This window comes from Papio anubis, chromosome 1 (assembly GCF_008728515.1).
Source record: "Papio anubis isolate 15944 chromosome 1, Panubis1.0, whole genome shotgun sequence".
In the NCBI taxonomy this organism is placed as follows: Eukaryota; Metazoa; Chordata; class Mammalia; order Primates; family Cercopithecidae; genus Papio; species Papio anubis.
In genome coordinates, this window is record NC_044976.1 from 32,046,522 (window position 1) to 32,067,376 (window position 20,855).

General features: G+C 42.0%; 1 protein-coding gene and 1 long non-coding RNA gene across 7 annotated transcripts in view; one reads left to right on the forward strand and one right to left on the reverse strand.

Moving 5' to 3' along the window:
* The window catches only part of CSMD2 (CUB and Sushi multiple domains 2), a 649,640-nt gene that overhangs the window by 349,438 nt on the left and 279,347 nt on the right, over nucleotides 1-20,855 (reverse strand). The gene's annotated exons all lie outside the window — the stretch shown is intronic.
* Nucleotides 1-20,855, forward strand: part of LOC103883459 — a 29,884-nt gene that overhangs the window by 6,733 nt on the left and 2,296 nt on the right. The window contains exon 3 of the long non-coding RNA XR_002522385.2: nucleotides 1,270-1,420. This is a non-coding gene — a long non-coding RNA (uncharacterized LOC103883459). The remainder of the gene's footprint in view (nucleotides 1-1,269; nucleotides 1,421-20,855) is intronic.

Sequence of the window (20,855 nt, forward strand, 5' to 3'; positions counted from 1 at the left end):
AAGGGATAGTGCCTTATTTATCCCAGTGCTCTAAAATTTAACACAATGCTTCACATGGAGTAGAATGATAATAGCACACTTTTATTGAGTGCCTACATCATACCTGGTAAGAAATAATTCAATGCAGGATTTGGGCTTGTGTTAGATGATTTGGGTACTGTTTGAAGTCATTTAATGCAATTACTTTACTCAAGAAAAACATTCAGTGAGAGCAGTACCTTAAACACCCCATTTTACAGACAACTTGAAGAGCAGGTTAGGTGCTCAGTTCATGCTTGATCGAAAATGAACAACTGAATCATGAGAAGCATGTTGTTTCTTCTGTCCTGTGTCTCCCTTCTATCAGGAACTCTATGCAAATACCAGAGTTGGGCCAGAAGGCCTCCTGGGCATCTGGATATCCACTTTGTGCTTGACTGGTTATGCTACGTAGTTTGCTATTTCCAGATAAATACCTGGAGGTATCCCTGGGTGTCTCAAAGGGAGGGCTTGGTTAGCACCCAGAGAGTTTGATGGGCACCAGAAACCACATCTCCAGCTCTTTGCCCACAGCTGTGCCTCTGGCTCCCAGACAGAATCAGCATTTTCTTCTCCCCACACCCCGTCATTATAAACCATGTAAATTCCTCGATATCCATGTTACAATGAACAGATGCGGCTCTGTATTTTTAATGTATTATCTGCAATTAGCAGCAGTGGGCATGGAAGAACTCTGTGGTCCCTGGGGCTGTCCCTCACAGATGCAGCTGCGAGTACATTTGCGATAAAGAATCTGGCCAGGCTCCTCTGGCCTGCACAGCCCTGGCAAGTGGGTAAGGGAACTTCCATGTGCAAAGTACCTACTCTGCCAGGAAGTGGGAAAGGGCCGCCAAGGCCTGATCATCAGTCCACTGCTCATCTAGCCCCGCCTCCCACCCATCTATGCTGTCGAAATACCCAGAGAGGATGTCCTTCATTGGGATCCCAAAGACAGGGCAGACAACAGCCTCCAATGTCATGGGCAAAACAGATTTTTCTAGGTTTGAGGTCCGCAGTGTAAAGATCTGTGAAATGCAAAAAGAGAATGCTTCAGTGCCCAGGGCAAACATAAGGGGATGGCGGGGAATGCATGGACTTTAGAAAAGAAGGGGGCTGCTTAGTGAGAGCGAACGTATGCTCCTTAGCTCTGTCCAAAGAGGAAGGGCATTTCTTACAATAAACATCATGCTCATGACTGACATGTATTGGGTGTTTACTATGGACTAGGCCCTATTTCTAAGTGTTTTCCAGGCATCATCACATATAATTCTAGAGGCAGTGTCAGCCCCCGGCCAATGACTACCATGGACCTCCCTGTAGCTGAACAAAGTTGGGCTTGCTGACTGGTGGCAGTGAGGGAGAATGCACACCACAGGGAGCTGTGCAGTGTCTCAGTAAGAAGGTAAGAAATAATTCACTGTAGGATTCGGGCTTGTGTTAGTTATCTAGGGGGAGGGTTCAAGGAAGCAGAGCTTTGCCCTGGATTGGAGACTGTCTGGAGGTAGGTATAATTCTCTGATTGGGTACTTCATAAATTTTATTTACAAGGCAGGAGGAATGAAGGAAGATGAGAGTTATAATTGGTAAAGAAGCAGCCATCACTCACACCAGTCAAGAGGTGGAGGGAGAGGGGCTGTTAGGTCATCTTTGCATTTTGAATAATGTTCTTGTTTTTGTCTGAGTTCATGTTGCTGAAATGGTCTTGTTTTTGTCTTAATATATCAGGGTCCTAGAGTGGCCTTGTCCAGCACTGACATTCGATAAAATTGTTTATGGTCAACAGGAGAACCCCAAGGTCTAGGTGTGGGTGCCAGGCCAGCTCTCAGCAGCACAAGGCCTTACTGATAGTGCCAGGCCAGCTTCCAGGGGCAGCTGTTCTCCTCAGCAGGCTCTGTTACTATGCCAGTTTACAGAAATAAAGAAATTGAGGCAAAGACAGATTAACTGGTCTTAGTTGTCTCACAGCTGGGTAGTAGCAGAGATCCCAGAGTCCCTGAAAGTCAAGTGAGCATCAAGAGACAACAGAGGGAATGGAAGGGGAGAGTTTGTAATTACAGGAAGCCAGGCTGACCATGAGGGGAACTGGTCAAGAGATAAAACACAGGGTTTGTAGTCAGAGATGTCCACCTTGGGAATCTGTCATTGCCACCTACTAGCCACGTGGCCCTGGGCAATTTGTCGAACATGAGAAATTCACTTTATTCTTACATATAATGGCAACACCAAAAGCTGTTTCTCAGGGTCATATGGGAATAGAATGAGAAGACATGGCGTAAAGCACTTATGTACCACTTGGGACATAGATGCTACCCTGAGCATTTACTGCACGCCAGACACTTTTCTAAGTCCCTTGCATATATTTACTCGTCTATTACAGCAACCCTTTATAACCTGTGGCTTGCAGGTGAGAAATTGGAGACACAGAGAGGTTAGGCAACTTGCTGGAGGTCACACAACTATCAAGTAGCAGCACTCAAGGCATCCTGGCTGCAGCACCCTCACTCTACCATGTGTCATAGTAGCTGTGGGGTCACTGCTCCTTCTCCTCTCTCAGTGCTCCAGATCATGAGCTTCAAGACCCTAGTCATATTCTGATGGTGATTTAATGCCCCGGAACTCTCAAGGCCCCAGACTTTTGCTTGCGAATGGGTCTAAGCTGCTTGCTTGGCTCTGGTCCAGAGAGCATTCATTTCCTTTTAGAAGGTCAAAACATTCTTGGCATGACAGATAATATAGATTCAGGTTGCTGCAGTCCATAGATCAAATAAAACATAGTATTGCCTTATTAGTATTTCTACACTCTTCAGTAAGTAGTAGAGTCAGAGAAAACCCTGAGAAATGAGTATAAACTAAAGAGGGTAGAAGAATGACTCAATGCTGCAGCACAAGCCCTCTTTTGGCAAGATTGATGTGTGGGCAGAAGGCAAATGGCTGCTGAGAGGAAATGGGCCAGACTTGGCCGGTCTTCTTCTATCCTGTAATGGCAGAAAGCTGTTCAGGATGGCTATGGCGCACAGCCCAGGGCTGACTCAGCATTGCCTCTTCCTAACCTGTTGAGTGGGTTTATAGATTGTGTCACAAGTTCTGGGAGAATGAGAGGCCAGGATTCCTGGGCCCAGTGTTTCTGATAACAGAGGTCCTGTGTGCCATGACCCCCTCCAGTCCTTGTCCCACTGGACTTGTCCCCCTTGTCGCATTGGGGGAGATGAGGGCCTGGAACTCACAGCAAAATTCTCTCTGTGGCTTGATGCAATCCCAGATCCTCACCATCAACCTTTGTAAGGCTCATCTGTTCTTAATTATATCTCCAAATCCCAAGGCATTTACAACTCTGAGAATTTGGGAAATTTAGCTGCTTAGAGGATTCGTAATAATCACAAAATCCCTGGTATTTACAGAGCTCCCTTTTGCAGACTGTGAAAGGCAGATAGACAATACTGTAGTGGTGAAGACACCCTGAAATTGCTCTCAAGTTCTCTTCACTGAATGCCAGGCCCTTAGTCTGTATTATTTTGTGTAGCTCAAGGGGGCAAATCACAAAGAATACTTTTCCCCATTACTTTCTGAGAGAGACCAGAGAGAAGAGAGAGGTTAACTTTAATACAGAAAATACACTGAGGGTTGCTGTCAAGCCCCTGCCCTCTTCTCAGGATTGCGCTGCTGAAGGGAGGGGTTCCTGCAGCTATACTGGTACAAGCTGAGGGTGCCCCTTTCTAGCTGCAGCTGACTGGACAAGGAGTGGACACTTGACTGATGAGCAGAGCCAGTCAGACTCTCTCTCTTGATAGTTTGAACTAAGAGATGTGGAAACTGGGAGTCGGGTTCCTGGATTTGATGGTCAGGCAGACTCAGGGGCTTGAGTGACCATTTGGGACCAAGCAGAGAGAAGGGGGAATAGACCATGTAATATCTGAGAGTTGCTTTTCAGCACTTTCTGCCCCATGTATTTGTTCAGCAAACTCTCTGATTCCTAAGCCAGGAGCCATCCCATGAGGCCATTACTGCAAACAAGCTGAAAATCCTGCTTTGTGTTTTTTGGACACAACATGCTTTCCTTCAGCTTCAGTAGACGATGAGGCCAGCATCACATGGGCTAGATGTACATGAGATGTGAGCAACACATTCCCCTCTGATGGGGACAGACAGCCTCACAGGTGAATGGGAGACCTGCATGTGGTCCATTCCAGACACCCCTGCTGCTTTTATTAGAAGCCAACATGGGCCTCCCTTGAGCTGCCAGGTGTTGGGCGCAGCTGCCCCGACCTCCCTAGCTTACAGGAGAAGGACTGAACAAAGTCTCTTCAAAGAAGCCATTATTGTGACACAGCACAGCTGTCTGCTCCCCCCATTGATCTCACAGTGGCAGCAGAGGCTGAAAGTAGCAGTAGAGGCCCAGGAGCACAATTCAATGAACAGCCCTCATTGATCCGTTTACCTGCTTGATGGCTGGCCAAACTCTCTGTGTCCGAGAGACACCCATGGAAGGTTAAAGCTGGAACGACGCCTTAGGGAGTCCTGAGGACAGTCCAAGATTGTCACAAATGGGAAAAGCAAGCCCTAAAGATACTATTGAGATATGACTTTTCCAATTTCAATCAAGGGAACTCAGATAACTCCCACCGTTTATGGGACAGCCCTGGGGAGGGGGATGGGGTGCTGTTGTGCTTTGTAGTCCTATTTGCCACAGGGAGTAAAGCAAAGAGAATATTTATGTGAATCCATAGGATTGAATCATAAGCTCTTGAACGAAAAGAAAAAGCACATTCTTCTCACCGAGGTAACAATGTGTGGTCACTAGTTCAGAGCTCCCGCTGTCCCTAAGCCACAGGATGCAGACCAACACAATCAAAGAGTTCTCTCAGCTGGAGGTTCCAACTGGAGTGTGTGAGTTGGTGGCTTCTACGGTGCCAGCTTTTGCTCAGCCTTTGCTTGGTCACATATTCAGGGTCGAACTACCCTGTCCCAGTGACAATTGTCTCCAGCAGGAAATTCATCATGATCCCCTTTTCCACTTGTCAAGTGGATTCTGGAAATAGTCTGCTATCCTCCCCACCACCTCCCACTAAGATTCCAGGAGCCAGGGATTTAGTCCCTGGAATCCCTGCAGCCTTGATCATTAACCACTCTACCTAAGTGTGGCCCACCTGTCTGGTTGGTCTGCTTCAATCTCTGGTCCCATTTCTTGCTCCCCCATGGGCTAGCAGTTTTGTGAAACTGTTTCTGGATGGATGGACTTTGGGCCTACTCTCCCAAGGGTTGGGATTTATCTGGCTCATATCTATTAACCCACAAATGTCCCTGACCTGAAAGTCACACAAATACCTGAATAATGTGACTACCTCATTCCCTTAGACTTTGCCTTCCCGAAAATGCCAGTCCTGATGAGGGTAGGAGATTTTGTCTTACAATATTGGGTGGCTGATAGCAAGCACTGGTACCTGTGCCCAATTCCTGCTCCAATCACCAGCACTATAATCATGAGCATTGGTTTTAGACAAAGAAAGAACTGACTTTGAATGCTGTTCCCACTACTAACTGTATGAACTTGGCAAGTTAGCAAACCACATTCTTCTGAGCCTCCTTCTTCTTGTCTGTGTAAAGGGTGAATTAAATCCTACTCAAGGTGACAGGTGTAGAGCAAATGAGAGAACAAATGAGACCATGAATATAAAGAACTTAGCATAGTGCATCACACCTCATACTAATATGTAACACTCATTGAGAGTTTATCATATGTTAAGTTCTACGCAAAGTGCTTTGTAAACATTATCTTATTTATTCTGCACAGTAATCTACTAAGATCCTCTTATCCAAATTTTTAAAATGAAAAACCTGAAGCTTGAAAGGTTAAGTAAATTGCTCAAAGTTAACAGCTAGTCAGTGAATGAGCAAACACTGATTGTGACCTCATGGAGACCAAAGATGATGATTTATCTAATTTAATGTGATTGTATAATGCCTGTTATATACCAGGCTCCCCAGAAATGTATGTTGAATGAGTGTGTGCCTCCCAAGTCAGTGCCCCTTTGCATAGCTGGGTTGAGAGTTCACCTCTGCCAACTTACTGCTTCTCTCTCTCTCTCCCTTTTTGAGGGAGGGCATAAAGCTGTTTTTATTTCTGCCAGCATTTGTGTTCTTATCCCTAGTATGGCTGTTACTGGATCTTTTAATACATTCAAACTTTCTATCTGAATGGATACATTTCCATACCACCTACTCTTTAATCAGAGATTAAGAGATCTTAACTCAGAGATTCAGCACTTGGACAGAGCTAGGATTTTTGAGCTAATGTGTAGTTGGTATGAGATTTGCATTTAAAAACTATTTACATTAAAGTGTGACACACATATGAGAAAATACTTCGCTTTTCACTTCTAGCTCAGTGGTTCTGGCTCTCTCTTTCTTCTTATAGTCTATGAGATGAGAAAAAGATTTCCATAAAGATTTTATGAGTCCAAGAGAAACATTACTCAAACAGGATTTATTTCAAAGGCATCATTCTTGTGGCATGCTGTTTGAAGGGGAAGCAAAGCTCATATTGGTACAATTCTTATACTCAAAGTACAAATTTTGCAGAATATCCTCTTAAGGCCTACCAAGGGAACAACTTCTTCAATTTGGTTCAAATTAGCAAAATATAAAGCATTTTCAGCATCTCTGGCTCATACTTGAAACCAGTGATAAGCGACAACAAGAATATGATTTTTCCCCATTCACCCTGAGACAAGGAGAAAGGTAATTACTGTATTGTTATTTTCAGACCTTCATACTCTGGGACAAAAATATATTTATGATGCCCAGTATGTGCCAGGCAATGTGCTGAACACCGCAAGGCAAACAAGGCACATTTTCTGCTCTTAATGACCTCGCTGGTAGGGGAGAGACATGTACCCATGAGCAACATACTACACAGTGAGAAAAGAGTTACGAGAGAAATAGATACAAGCTGGGAACTCACTCTGGAATTCTGTTGGGGCATTTACTGTCTTTTGTTTAGTGGACAAACTCCTATTCATTTTCCTGCAACCCTCCTCTGTGAATCCTTTCCTGATCCTCTGAGACAGAGTCAGTCTTCCCTCCTTGTGGTTCCCACAAATGTTGAAGAAAGGTAAAATGAGAATGACAGCTACTAAATAAGTAATTATTAAGTATATAAAAACTGTTCTGTAGGAGAAAGGGGCAGGAAATAATTAATCGTCAAGGAAGAAGTGGTGATGCCTGAATTAGTTCTTGAAAAATGTGGGGAAGGTCGTTTTGGCTAGGGAAAGCAGGAAGCATGAAGGCATGGCAGTATGCGTAGTTATGATGTGTTTATAGAATGCCAAGCAGCTTGGGGTAGCTAAAGCAAGGTGCAAGGGAGGGAATGGTGTGGGGAACTGGAGATGATGGGGATGAAGTGACAGAAAATGAGGGATCTGAGTTGGGATGGAGTCCGATTATAAAATCTTCTGTTAGAAAGTTTGTTCCTAATCCTATAGGTGGTGGGAGCTCTAAAAATACATTTTAACTTGTACTGTGTATTTAAACTATATATTCAGTTTTGTATATTGATTTTTTACTTAATATCCTATATTAAGCATTTTCAAATTTATTTGAATATTTTTTGAAATTATAATTTTAATTGCCACGTGTTGTATCAGTCACAGGTGCCACGGTTTATGGAACCATTAATATTGGACATATACTATTTCCTTTTCCCCATTATAATAAATAACGCTGCAGTGAACATCCTTGCACATATCATTTTGCACTAGCCTCTCACTGTTCCCTAGTTCCTTGGTATAAATCCCTAAAAGTGGTATCCACATTTCACGTTTTAATTCCTACTGTGAAAAGTACCTTCCAAAAAAGTTGTGCCATTCATAATCCCACCAACAGGACATGAGGCTCTAAGAGGTTCTGAGACTTGCCTAAGATTAAACAGCTGTGAATGGAGAACTGGAGTCAAATGTGAATACTGGTATCCACGGGGCTACGGCAGAACTTCTGTTGGGAGATGGGAGTGGGATGGCCAGAGGTAATTGAGTCTGGAGGACTGAAAGTGACTTAGGTGAAGATTGATGGTCTAATGAGACAGCTTCAAAGGACAGGCTGTCAATGGACAACACTTGTAATTTCATACTTTCTCTAAAACTGCCTATGTCATGACTCTTCCCACTTGAGAATGTTCAGACCAAAGAGAAATGAAACATATCTACCTTTCCATTGACTGTTAATCCTTTGTAGAATCAGGCATTAGACTGGCATTAGTGATAAGGGCACATGTGAAAACTTGTCTGCTCCTCTAAAATTTGGTTCAAGGAGGATTCCCCATTAATGCCCTGAGTTCACTGCAGAGGTCAACACTGAGCATACACTTCAATCATCCATAAAGGAAAACGGAGGTACCTATCTCTTTGAGGTCACAGCATATGCTTTCTCAGTTGTTTCTTAATTAAGAAATGACTCAATAAAAAATGAAAGATTCAGGATCCAGAGTTCTCTCAATCCTCATACCTTGAATTTACTAGCTAACTTCCCCCTTTGCTTTCTTTCTTCCATTCTTCTTTCCCTCCTTTCTCTTCCTCCTTTTCTCCCATTCGTGGCTACAGATGCTGTCTAGGGCCAACAGGAGTACCAAATTCAGGGAATCAAGTTATCAAAGCTCCATATCTTAGACATCACAGGCTTGAAAGGGATTCAGAGTCATGTACTCCAGCCTACTTCATAAATTCTCTTTACCACGCCTCCAGTTGGTGCTTGTCCAGCCCCTCCTTGACTCTTCCAGTGGTCTCGCCAAGGAAGCTATACCAATTTACTACAAAGCCCTTTGCACTGAGTCAAGGTTTGACTCCTGCAACTACCCATTGGTTCAGTTTCTGCCAGTTATTCAAACTTTCTTCCACAGAATACACATTTAGCTACCCCCAAACAGGTGCCATTTTCCTCTCAGTAGGTGATATATTGGAATATGTCTTAGGCTTTGGAGTGAAAAAGACCTGGGCTTCCAATATTGAATCTGCCACCAACCAGCTATGTGCAGTTGGGCAAGTTGCTAAGTATCTCCGAGCCTTAGATTATTTCCTCGACAATACATGATGACACATTTCCCTCACCTCATTGACTAAATGAAATGTCAATAGTGTGGCAAATTGTGGATGGCTGTTAGATGCTGGGTCCCCTCACAGTTGCCTTTTTTTTATTATTATACTTTAAGTTCTAAGGTACATGTGCACAATGTGCAGGTTTGTTACATATGTATACATGTGCCATGTTGGTGTGCTGCACCCATTAACTCGTCATTTACATTAGATATATCTCCTAGTGTTATCCCTCCCCACTCCCCCTACCCCACGTCAGGCCCAGGTGTGTGATGTTCCCCTTCCTGTGTCCAAGTGTTCTCATTGTTCAATTCCCACCTATGAGTGAGAGCATGCAGTGTTTGTTTTTCTTGTCCTTGCGATAGTTTACTGAGAATGATGGTTTCCAGCTGCACCCATGTCCCTACAAAGGACACGAACTCATCCTTTTTTGTGGCTGCATAGTATTCCACGGTGTATATGTGCCACATTTTCTTAATCCCATCTATCATTGATGGACATTTGGGTTGGTTCCAAATCTTTGCTATTGTGAATAGTGCTGCAATAAACATACATCCTCTCCAGCACCTGTTGTTTCCTGACTTTTTAATGAACGCCATTCTAACTGGTGTGAGATGGTATCTCATTGTGGTTTTGATTCACGTATCTCTGATGGTCAGTGATCATGAGCATTTTTTCATGTGCCTGTTGGCTGCATAAATGTCTTCTTTTGAGAAGTGTCTGTTCATATGCCTTGCCCACTTTTTGATGGGGTTGTTTTTTTCTTGTAAATTTATTTGGATTATTTGTAGATTCTGGATATTAGTGCTTTGTCAGATGACTAGATTGTAAAAATTTTCTCCCATTCTATAGGTTGCCTGTTCACTCTGATGGTAGTTTCTTTTGCTGTGCAAAAGCTCTTTAGTTTAATTAGATTCCATTTGTCAATTTTGGCTTTTGTTGCTATTGCTTTTGGTGTTTTAGAGATGAAGTCCTTGCCCATGCCTATGTCCTGAATGGTATTGCCTAGGTTTTCTTCTAGGGTTTTTATGGTTTTAGGTCTAACATTTAAGTCTTTAATCCATCTTGAATTAATTTTTGTATAAGGTGTAAGGAAGGGATCCAGTTTCAGATTTCTACATATTTCCCAGCACCATTTATTAAATACGGAATCCTTTCCCAGAACCATTTTTTCCCAGCGCCATTTACTAAATAGGGAATCCTTTTCCCCATTTCTTGTTTATGTCAGGTTTGTCAAAGATCAGATGGTGGTAGATGTGTGGTATTATTTCTGAGGGCTCTGTTCTGTTCCATTGGTCTATATCTCTGTTTTGGTACCAATACCATGCTGTTTTGGTTACTGTAGCCTTGTAGTATAGTTTGAAGTCAGGTAGCGTAATGCCTCCAGCTTTGTTCTTTTGGCTTAGAATTGTCTTGGCTCTTTTTTGGTTCCATATGAACTTTAAACTAGTTTTTTCTAATTCTGTGAAGAAAGTGGTTGGTAGCTTGATGTGGATGGCACTGAATCTATAAATTACCTTAGGCAGTATGGCCATTTTCATGATATTGATTCTTCCTATCCATGAGCATGGAATGTTCTTCCATTTGTTTGTGTCCTCTTTTATTTCGTTGAGTAGTGGTTTGTAGTTCTCCTTGAAGAGGTCCTTCACATCCCTTGTAAGTTGGATTCCTAGGTATTGTATTCTCTTTGAAGCAATTGTGAATGGGACTTCACTCATGATTTAGCTCTCTGTTTGTCTGTTATTGGTGTATAAGAATGCTTGGGATTTTTGCATATTCATTTTGTATCCCGAAATGTTGCTGAAGTTGCTTATCAGCTTAAGGAGATTTTGGGCTGAGATGATGGGGTTTTCTAAATATACAATCATGTCATCTGCAAACAGGGACAATTTGACTTCTTCTTTTCCTAACTGAAATACCCTTTATTTCTTTATCTTGCCTGATTGCCCTGGCCAGAACTTCCAATATTATGTTGAATAGGAGTGGTGAGAGAGGGCATCCCTGTCTTGTGCCAGTTTTCAAAGGGAATGCTTCCAGTTTTTGCCCATTCAGTATGATATTGGCTGTGGGTTTGTCTTAAATAGCTCTTATTATTTTGAGATACATTCTGTCAATACCGAATTTATTGAGCGTTTTTAGCATGAAGGGCTGTTGAATTTTGTCAAAGGCTTTTTCTGCATCTATTGAGATAATCATGTGGTTTTTGTCTTTGGTTCTGTTTATATGCTGGATTACGTTTATTGATTTGCATATGTTGAACCAGCCTTGCATCCCAGGGATGAAGCCCACATGATCATGGTAGATCAGCTTTTTGATGTGCTGCTGGATTTGGTTTGCCAGTATTTTATTGAGAATTTTTGCATTGATGTTCATCGGGGATATTGGTCTAAAATTCTCTTTTTTTGTTGTGTCTCTGCCAGGCTTTGGTATCAGGATGATGTTGGCTTCATAAAATGAGTTAGGGAGGATTCCCTCTTTTTCTATTGATTGGAATAGTTTCAGAAGGAATGGTACCAGCTCCTCCTTGTACCTCCAGCAGAATTCAGCTGTGAATCCATCTGGTCCTGGACTCTTTTTGGTTGGTAGGCTATAAATTATTGCCTCAATTTCAGAGCCTGTTATTGGTCTATTCAGGGATTCAACTTCTTCCTGGTTTAGTCTTGGGAAGGTGTTTGTGTGCAGGAATTTATCCATTTCTTCTACATATTCTAGTTTATTTGCATAGAGGTGTTTATAGTATTCTCTGATGGTAGTTTGTATTTCTGTGGGATCAGTGGTGATATCCCCTTTATCATTTTTTATTGCATCTATTTGATTCTTCTCTCTTTTCTTCTTTTTTAGTCTTGCTAGCAGTCTATCAATTTTGTTGATCTTTTACAAAAAACCAGCTCCTGGATTCATTGATTTTTTGAAGGGTTTTTTGTGTCTCTATCTCCTTCAGTTCTGCTCTGATCTTAGTTATTTCTTGCCTTCTGTTAGCTTTGGAATATGTTTGCTCTTGCTTCTCTAGTTCTTTTAATTGTGATGTTAGGGTGTCAATTTTAAATCTTTCCTGCTTTCTCTTGTGGGCATTTAGTGCTATACATTTCCCTCTACACACTGCTTTAAATGTGTCCCAGAGATTCTGGTATGTTGTATCTTTGTTCTCATTGGTTTCAAAGAACATCTTTATTTCTGCCTTCGTTTCGTTATGTAACCAGTTGTCATTCAGGAGCGGGTTGTTCAGTTTCCATGTAGTTGAGTGGTTTTCAGTGAGTTTCTTAATCCTCAGTTCTAGTTTGATTGCCCTGTGGTCTGAGAGACAGTTTGTTATAATTTCTGTTTTTTTACATTTGCTGAGGAGTACTTTACTTCCAACTATGTGGTCAATTGTGGAGTAAGTGTGATGTGGTACTAAGAAGAATGTATATTCTGTTGATTTGGGGTGGAGAGTTCTGTAAATGTCTATTAGGTCAGCTTGGTGCAGAGCTGAGTTCAATTCCTGGATATCCTTTTTAACTTTCTGTCTCATTGATCTGTCTAATGTTGACAGTGGGGTGTTAAAGTCTCCCATTATTATTGTGTGGGAGTCTAAGTTTCTTTGTCGGTCTCTAAGGACTTGCTTTATGAATCTGGGTGCCCCTGTATTGGGTGCATATATATTTAGGACAGTTAGTTCTTCTTGTTGAATTGATCCCTTTACCATTATGTAATGGCCTTCTTTGTCTCTTTTGATCTTTGATGGTTTAAAGTCTGTTTTATCAGAGACTAGAATTGCAACCCCCAACTTTTTTTGTTTTCCCTTTGCTTGGTAGATCTTCCTCCATCCCTTTATTTTGAGCCTATGTGTGTCTCTGCATGTGAGATGGGTCTCCTGAATACAGCACACTGATGGGTCTTGACTCTTTATCCAATTGCCAGTCTGTGTCTTTCAATTGGAGCATTTAGCACATTTACATTTAAGGTTAATATTGTTATGTGTGAACTTGATCCTGTCATTATGATGTTATCTGGTTATTTTGCTCGTTAGTTGATGCAGTTTCTTCCTAGCATCGATGGTCTTTACAATTTGGCATGTTTTTGCAGCGGCTAGTACCAGTTATTCTAATCCATGTTTAGTCCTTCCTTCAGGATCTCTTGTAGGGCAGGCCTGGTGGTGACAAAATCTCTAAGCATTTGCTTGTCTGTAAAGGATTTTATTTCTCCTTCACTTATGAAGCGTAGTTTGGCTGGATATGAAATTCTGGGTTGAAAGTTCTTTTCTTTAAGAATGTTGAAGATTGACCTCCACTCTCTTCTGGCTTGTCGAGTTTCTGCCGAGAGATCTGCTGTTAAGTTTGATGGGCTTCCCTTTGTGGGTAACCCGACCTTTCTCTCTGGCTGCCCTTAACATTTTTTCCTTCATTTCAACTTTGGTGAATCTGACAATGATGTGGTCTTGGAGTTGCTCTTCTCGAGGAATATCTTTGTAGCATTCTCTGTATTTCCTGAATTTGAATGTTGGCCTGCCTTGCTAGGTTGGGGAAGCTCTCCTGCATAATATCCTGCAGCGTGTTTTCCAACTTGGTTCCATTTTCCCATCACTTTCAGGTACACCAGTCAGATGTAGATTTGGTCTTTTCACATAGTCCCATATTTCTTGGAGGCATTGTTCATTTCTTTTTACTCTTTTTTCTCTAAACTTCTCTTCTCACTTCATTTCATTCATTTGATCTTCAATCACTGATACCCTTTCTTCCAGTTGATCAAATCGGCTACTGAAGCTTATGCATTTGTCACGTAGTTCTCTTGCCATGGTTTTCAGCTCCATCAGGTCATTTAAGGACTTCTCTACATTGGTTATTCTAGTTAGCCATTTGTCTAATCTTTTTTCAAGGTTTTTAGCTTCTTTGTGATGGGTTCAAACTTTCTCCTTTAGCTCAGAGAAGTTTGATCATCTGAAGACTTCTTCTCTCAACTTGTCAAAGTCACTCCCCTTCCAGCTTTGTTCTGCTGCTGGTGAGGAGCAGCATTCCTTTGGAGGGGGATAGGTGCTCTGATTTTTAGAATTTTCAGCTCTTCTGCTCTGCTTTTTTCCCCATCTTTGTGGTTTTATCTACCTTTGGTCTTTGATGATGGTGATGTACAGATGGGGTTTTGGTGTGGATGTCCTTTCTGTTTGTTAGTTTTCCTTCTAACAGTCAGGATCCTCAGTTGCAGGTCTGTTGGAGTTTGCTGGAGGTCCACTCCAGATCCTGTTTGCCTGGGTATCAGCAGCGGAGGCTGCAGAACAGCGAATATTGCTGAACAGCAAATGTTGCTACCTGATCTTTCCTCTGGAAGTTTCGTCTCAGAGGGGTACCCAGTTGTGTGAGGTGTCAGTCTGCCCCTACTGGGGGGTGCCTCCCAGTTAGGATACTCAGGGGTCAGGGACCCACTTGAGGAGGCAATCTGTCTGTTCTCAGGTCTCAAATTCCATGCTGGGAGAACCACTACTCTCTTCAAAGCTGTCAGACAGGGACAATTAAGTCTGCAGAGGTTTCTGCTGCCTTTTATTCTTCTACGCGCTGCCCCCAGAGGTGGAGTCTACAGAGGCAGGCAGGCAGGCCTCCTTGAGCTGAGGTGGGCTCCACCCAGTTCGAGCTTCCCAGCTGCTTTGTTTACCTAATCAAGCCTCAGCAATGGCGGGCGCCCCTCCCCCAGTCTCGCTGCCACCTTGCAGTTAGATCTCAGACTGCTGTGCCAGCAATGAGCGAGGCTCCGTGGGTATGGGACCCTCCGAGCCAGGTGTGGGATATAATCTTCTGGTGTGCTGTTTGCTAAGACCATTGGAAAAGTGCAGTATTAGGGTGGGAATGACCCAGTTTTCCAGATGCCATCTGTCGCAGCTTCCCTTGACTAGGAAAGGGAATTCCCTGACCCCTTGCGCTTCCCGGGTGAGGCGATGCCTCGCCCTGCTTTGGCTCATGCTCGGTGGGCTGCACTCACTGTCCGACAAGCCCCAGTGAGATGAACCCGGTACCTCAGTTGGCAAGGCAGAAATCAGCTGTCTTCTGAGTTGCTCATGCTGGGAGCTATAGACTGGAGCTGTTCCTATTTGGCCATCTTGGAACAGCCACCACCTTTTTTTTTTTAAGTCAGTATTTCTCTAAGGTGGTCTCTGACTAGTTGTATTGAGATAGCCTAGGGTGAGTATTGAAAATGTAGATTTCTGAATCAACTCCTAATCAATTGAGTTATAGTCTGTGAGTATGAAATCTAGACACTTTCATTTGTTTAGTTCAGAGAAGTCGCCATGGAGCCAAGAAGTTAGAAGGCCTTAACACTTATGGGAACTCTCCAAGCCTTCTCAGGGAGTCTACAATCAAGGACCCATATGATCCCCGGGACACATGACTTGAATTGGGAAACAAGGCCCCACTTTCAAGGTGTCTCTTTTGCTCACTCTCAGATAGAAGCCTTCCCTCTTATTACGGAATTTGGAGTGTGGAACTTGGAAGAGATTGGGAAAGGCCAATGAAGACCAGGGCTCTTCAATATAACTCAAAGGAGAGGGTCAGCCCTGGAAGGGGGAGAAGCTGGGCAGGGCAGGGCTGGGGTTCATGGGCCAGTGCAACAGATTGGAATTCAGGGGACTCTCTAGGCCAGGCAGGAAGCTAGAGGGCCTCCCATGACCACAGCAGACACACAGTAGACACCCAGTGGAATTCCTAGGCCTTTCCCTGACATGCTGGATGTCAGCGCAATCAACTCCATGTCCACCCTCTCTAGTAGATGAGTCTAGGCTCCCAGGAAGTCCTAACACTCTAATTTATTCTGCTTGTCCTCTTGTCCTCTCATCCTCCCTCTTTCTCTGTTGTGTCCCAGTTGTAATTAGGTGTCCTCACACCTAATTTTATGCTGATGTCTCCCAAACATCTATTTTCCACCTTTACTCCTCCCCAAAACTTTAGATCCTTACATCCATCTACCTCTGGTGTCCTGGGGCACCTCAAACTTAAGATGCCATCACCCTCTTTGCCAATTCCTGCCATCCCACACACTGGCCACTCAAACCAAGGGCTGACAGCCATCTTATTCCTCCTCCCACTTTGTCCCTCAGGTTAATTGCATTGCTAACCAAATTATGCTGTTTTTAAGTCTGTTAAATCCCTCCCTTCTCTCAGTCTCCACTAATACTGTCTGTGTTAATTCAGGCCTCATCATTTCACCTGGGCAACTGCAACAATGAGCAGCTTGTGTCTGTGCCTGTATCCATCCTTCCATCCTGCTCTCCAGCAGCAGCCAGGGTGGTCTTTCAAAAATGCAAAGCTGATCACGTTACTCCCTGCTGTAAACCTTCCAGTGGCTCCTATTGCCTTCAGAATAAAATACGAATTGTCTGGCGTCCGTCTATCTCCAGGCTCATCCTCTCTCAATTTTCCATATCCTCCAGCTACTTTCTCAGGCATAGAAGCTAAGAACTCCCCCGTCCTCCAGAGCCCTAGGCTGACCAACCCCCACTGAAGACCATGCTTTCTGATTTCTGCCTGTCACTTCCTTATTGTCCCTGCTCTCAATCCAGCTCACTGTTCAATTCAGCATGGACAGGAGAGACAGGGAAAGAAAAACAACTGTTATAATTATTGCCAAAAGCTGTGTTCCGTTACTATGCATTGTGCATAGTAAGAGTTCACATTACATTTCTCATTTTAATTCTCATAGTATCCTGATGGGACAGACAGATGAAGAACCAGAGACCCAGAGAGGTTAAGTAGCTTGCCCAAGGTCATGCAGCAGTGTAAGCAGTACAGATTATTCTTAAGCCCACATTGTTTGACTTCCGAGACATATCAGAAAACTACATCAAACAACACGTACAACTCAGACCTATTTCCAGTGGCCTATACAGAAGAGCTACCCTGCTTGAATGGAAATCTCTTAAGATATACTATTCTCAAAAACCTAAGCGCTTAGCCTGGCTTATGGAGGAAGCAATGCAATCTACCACAAGATGATTAAGACAACAATGAACTTAAATCCCAGCCACTGCTGGAGAATATCTGCCTGTGAATTCAATTTGGTTCAATTCAATCCGATTTAATTCAGTGCAGTTATCGAGTGCCCACCATGCACTCCATAGGGCTGGTCCAGAGAGAAAGGCAGGTGCCCACATGGGCACCACATGAGGAAGCAGGAATGGGGGTTCTGGGATCTGGGGTTCAAGGCAAGAACTGTGGTCAGCCCTGGAGCACTTAGGAGAAGAATTTGCCAAATTCCTATGCCAGTGTCTGGTTGGCAGCAAGCTTTGTAATTTTTAATTAGTACGAATTCTATGCCCATATTTCTTACAAAATATGTGTATGGAGAAAGATGTCACCAGTTTAATAGATATTCTCAGGCCTAATATATATGAAAGAAATTGGGACTGATGAGTGGTTAAGAGCATGGGCTTGGGAGACAAAGTCTTGGCTCTATTACTTCCTAGCTGAGCCATCTTGGGCAGGCTAGGTTAACTTTCTGGGTTCAATTTCCTCACGTGTCAAAGGGGAATGAAAATAAAAACAGCCTCATAGGGTTACTAAAAGGGTTAAGAGAGATTATGCATATCAAGTGCTTAGGCTGGCCCCAAAGTGCCTAGAAAAAGTGCAAAAAGTGTTAGTGAATACAATTCTTATTCTGCACTGGTTAGCTCGAAATAGATAATAATTACAATTCCAATACCTAGTCTGGTCACTGATACTTAATAAATGTCTCCTGAATAAAAGAATACATGAGTGGAATGTACAACTTAGGAGAGACAGACAGCTAGAGGATACTGGATGCTGAGCTAAGGCTCTGGACTCTATTTCATGGGTGACAGGAGCCATCGAAGGGTTTTCAGCAAGGAAACAGCACGGCCAGATTTGGTTGAGAAAGGTCACACTGGACCAGGATACAGGATGGGCAGGAGGGAGAAATTCTGGAGACAAGCAGGAGGCTGCTTCAGTGTTCCAAGTGTGAGAGCACCTGAGCAAAGTCGGGGGTACTGGTGTTGCAGAGAAAGGGAAAAATTGGAAAGATACTCAGGAGGCAGAACTGGCAGGACTTGGCAACCAAGAGATGGGAGCAGATGACAACCACCCTGCTCTGTGCAATGTCAAAAAAGAAGAATCCAGTTAGGGAATCAGAGGAGAAGCTGAGGGCCTCTCTGGAAGCCCCCGGCCACTGTTTTCACTGGGAATGCTGAGTGCTGCTCGTTCCTCTGCCCCACCACAGAGCAGAGGTTCATGAGTGGCCTGCCACAGCATGGGGCACAGTGGGCAGCCAATGGTAAATTCTCCTGCATAACAGATCTCAGAGCTTACAGCTGGGGCCAGCAGCCAGCCGCAGGAAAGGGTTTCCCCTTGGCAGACAGGCCTCGGCTAAGGGACAGAAGTCATTCCTAATTGCAGCATGTTTTTCAGGGGAAGTCTCCAAAGCTGTTTAGAAAATAAAACCTCTGAAAACAGTCCAAATACAGGGAAAGTGGCTCCCATATTTGTTTAGAGCTACTTTGTGCTGAGCGCCATCACCAGTTTGTTCTCACTCAGCCTTCAGCATGACTGCAGAAGAATTAGCTGCACATTTTACAGAAGAGGACACTAAGACTCAGAGTTTTTTTTCTTAAATTTATATAAATATGAACATTTTTCAGTGGAGGAATCAGAATTCAAACCCATCTCTTTGATTGCAAAGTGCATTCTCTTTCTTCTATGAGAATGGACTTTGGATTATAAAACATACTTCATAATCCTTAATTTTAAAAGTTCTGTTTCCTTAGACATTCACATACTGTGGCAGTGTAAAATGATCAAATGCTTTTAGAAAACAATTTGGCAATAAGAATCAAGTGTCTTAAGAAACATTAATTCTGGGAATTGTTCCTAAAGAAATAATAATAAATTCTGAAAAAAAAAAGCTTTGCACACAAAAATATTCCTTGCAGCAATATTTATAACATAAACAACTAGGAACAGTCCAAATGTTCACGGAAAGAGGAATAGTTAAGTAAGCTGTGATATATCCACTTAATGGAATATTTTGAGGTCAAGGGTTTATAATAACAGAGAAAATGCTAATGTTATAAGTGCAGAATAATCAGGATACAAAATTGTATTTAGCCTCATCAAGCGATGGTGTTATAGAGCCACTGGGGTTTCCATTTAGAGCACTTTCCTCTCCAGCCTCCATTCAGCTCCTTCCAAATCACTCCAGATTTTAAAAAAAATAACACTACTTAATAAGAACATATAATTTCTCAATGTTATATAATGTGAGAAAAAAACCTCTAGAACTAATTTTACTGTTTTTATTGATCTGTAATATAGAATTTTGTAAAAACTATGCTTACCTTTAATTTCCTCTTATTCAGAAATCCTAGAGCTGGAAACCTATCACTCCTCTTTAATATAATATAATTCTGGAGGCAGTAGCCATATAAGAAGCCAAAAATAAAAAAATAAAAATAAAAAAGCATCCATGTGGGAAAGAAGAAATAAAATTACATTACTTGCAGCTAATATGATTGTCTAATCTAGAAAATCTAAAATAATCAACTTTAAAACTATTAGGGCTCATGAGAGAGTTCAGTAAGATGGCTGGTTACATAAGAAATGTACAGAAATCAATAGCTTTCTTATTTACCAGCAATGAGCAACTAGAAAAAAAATGCAATGACAAAATGGCCCTATTCACTATAACAATAAAAACTATAAAAGGACCTAGGATAAAATCTAACAAGAAATTTACTAGACTTATGTGATGAAAACTATAAAATTTCATTCAAGATCATTAAAAAAGGCCTGAAAAATAAGAGGCATACCATGGTCCAGGATAGGAATATTCACTACTGTAAAAATGTTAATTCTTTCCAAATCAATCTACAAATTCAGTGAAATTCCAACAAAAGTCACAATGAAATTTCTTTGGGGGAAATCTGAAAAACTTACTCTAAAATTCATCTGGAAAAGTAAACGCATAAGAATCGCCAACAAATATTTTCAAAGTAATAATAATGAAGGAGGTCTTTTCCAGTTAGAAAACAAAAATTATTATAAAGCTATGGTAAAATTCAAATGGTACAATTATGACACAGAAATAGAATAACAGAGAAATAAAATACAAGAGAAAGTCCAGACGTAGAACTATGAATAGAGCTGAACTCAGTTTATGATGAAAGGACTATTTCAAATCAGAAAGGACAGGTTTGGAGTTAATTCATTATTCATTTATAACTAAAATAAAGCTAGATCTATAGCTCACACCTGGTACAAAAATATAATCCACACAGATTAAATAGCTAAATGTAAAATATAAAAATTCTGAGAGTTCCAGAATAAACAGAGAAGACTATTTTTACAATCTCCAAGCAGGAAGGTATTCCTAACCAAGATACAAAACTGAGAAGTTTTATGGGATCAAATCAGGAAATCAACTGATTTGAACACACACACACACAATAAAATGTATGCTGTGAGAGACAATCAAGTAAGGCTAAAAGACAAGCCACTGATTGATAAAACTTTTTTACAACATATATTGATGTTAATATTAATGTTAAAAATGTACAAAGGGCTCCTATAAATGAATAGGAAAAACAAACATGACCTGATAGAAAAATAGGTAAAGAATATGAACAGGCAATCCAGAAAATCAAAGTGACCATGGACATATGAAGAGATTATTAACTACACTAACAATTGCAGAAATGTTTTTCACCCATTGAGATGGATAAAAACAAAACTTAATAGCCACTCTTATACATAGTTAATGGAAACATTAAATTGGCACAGTCTTTCT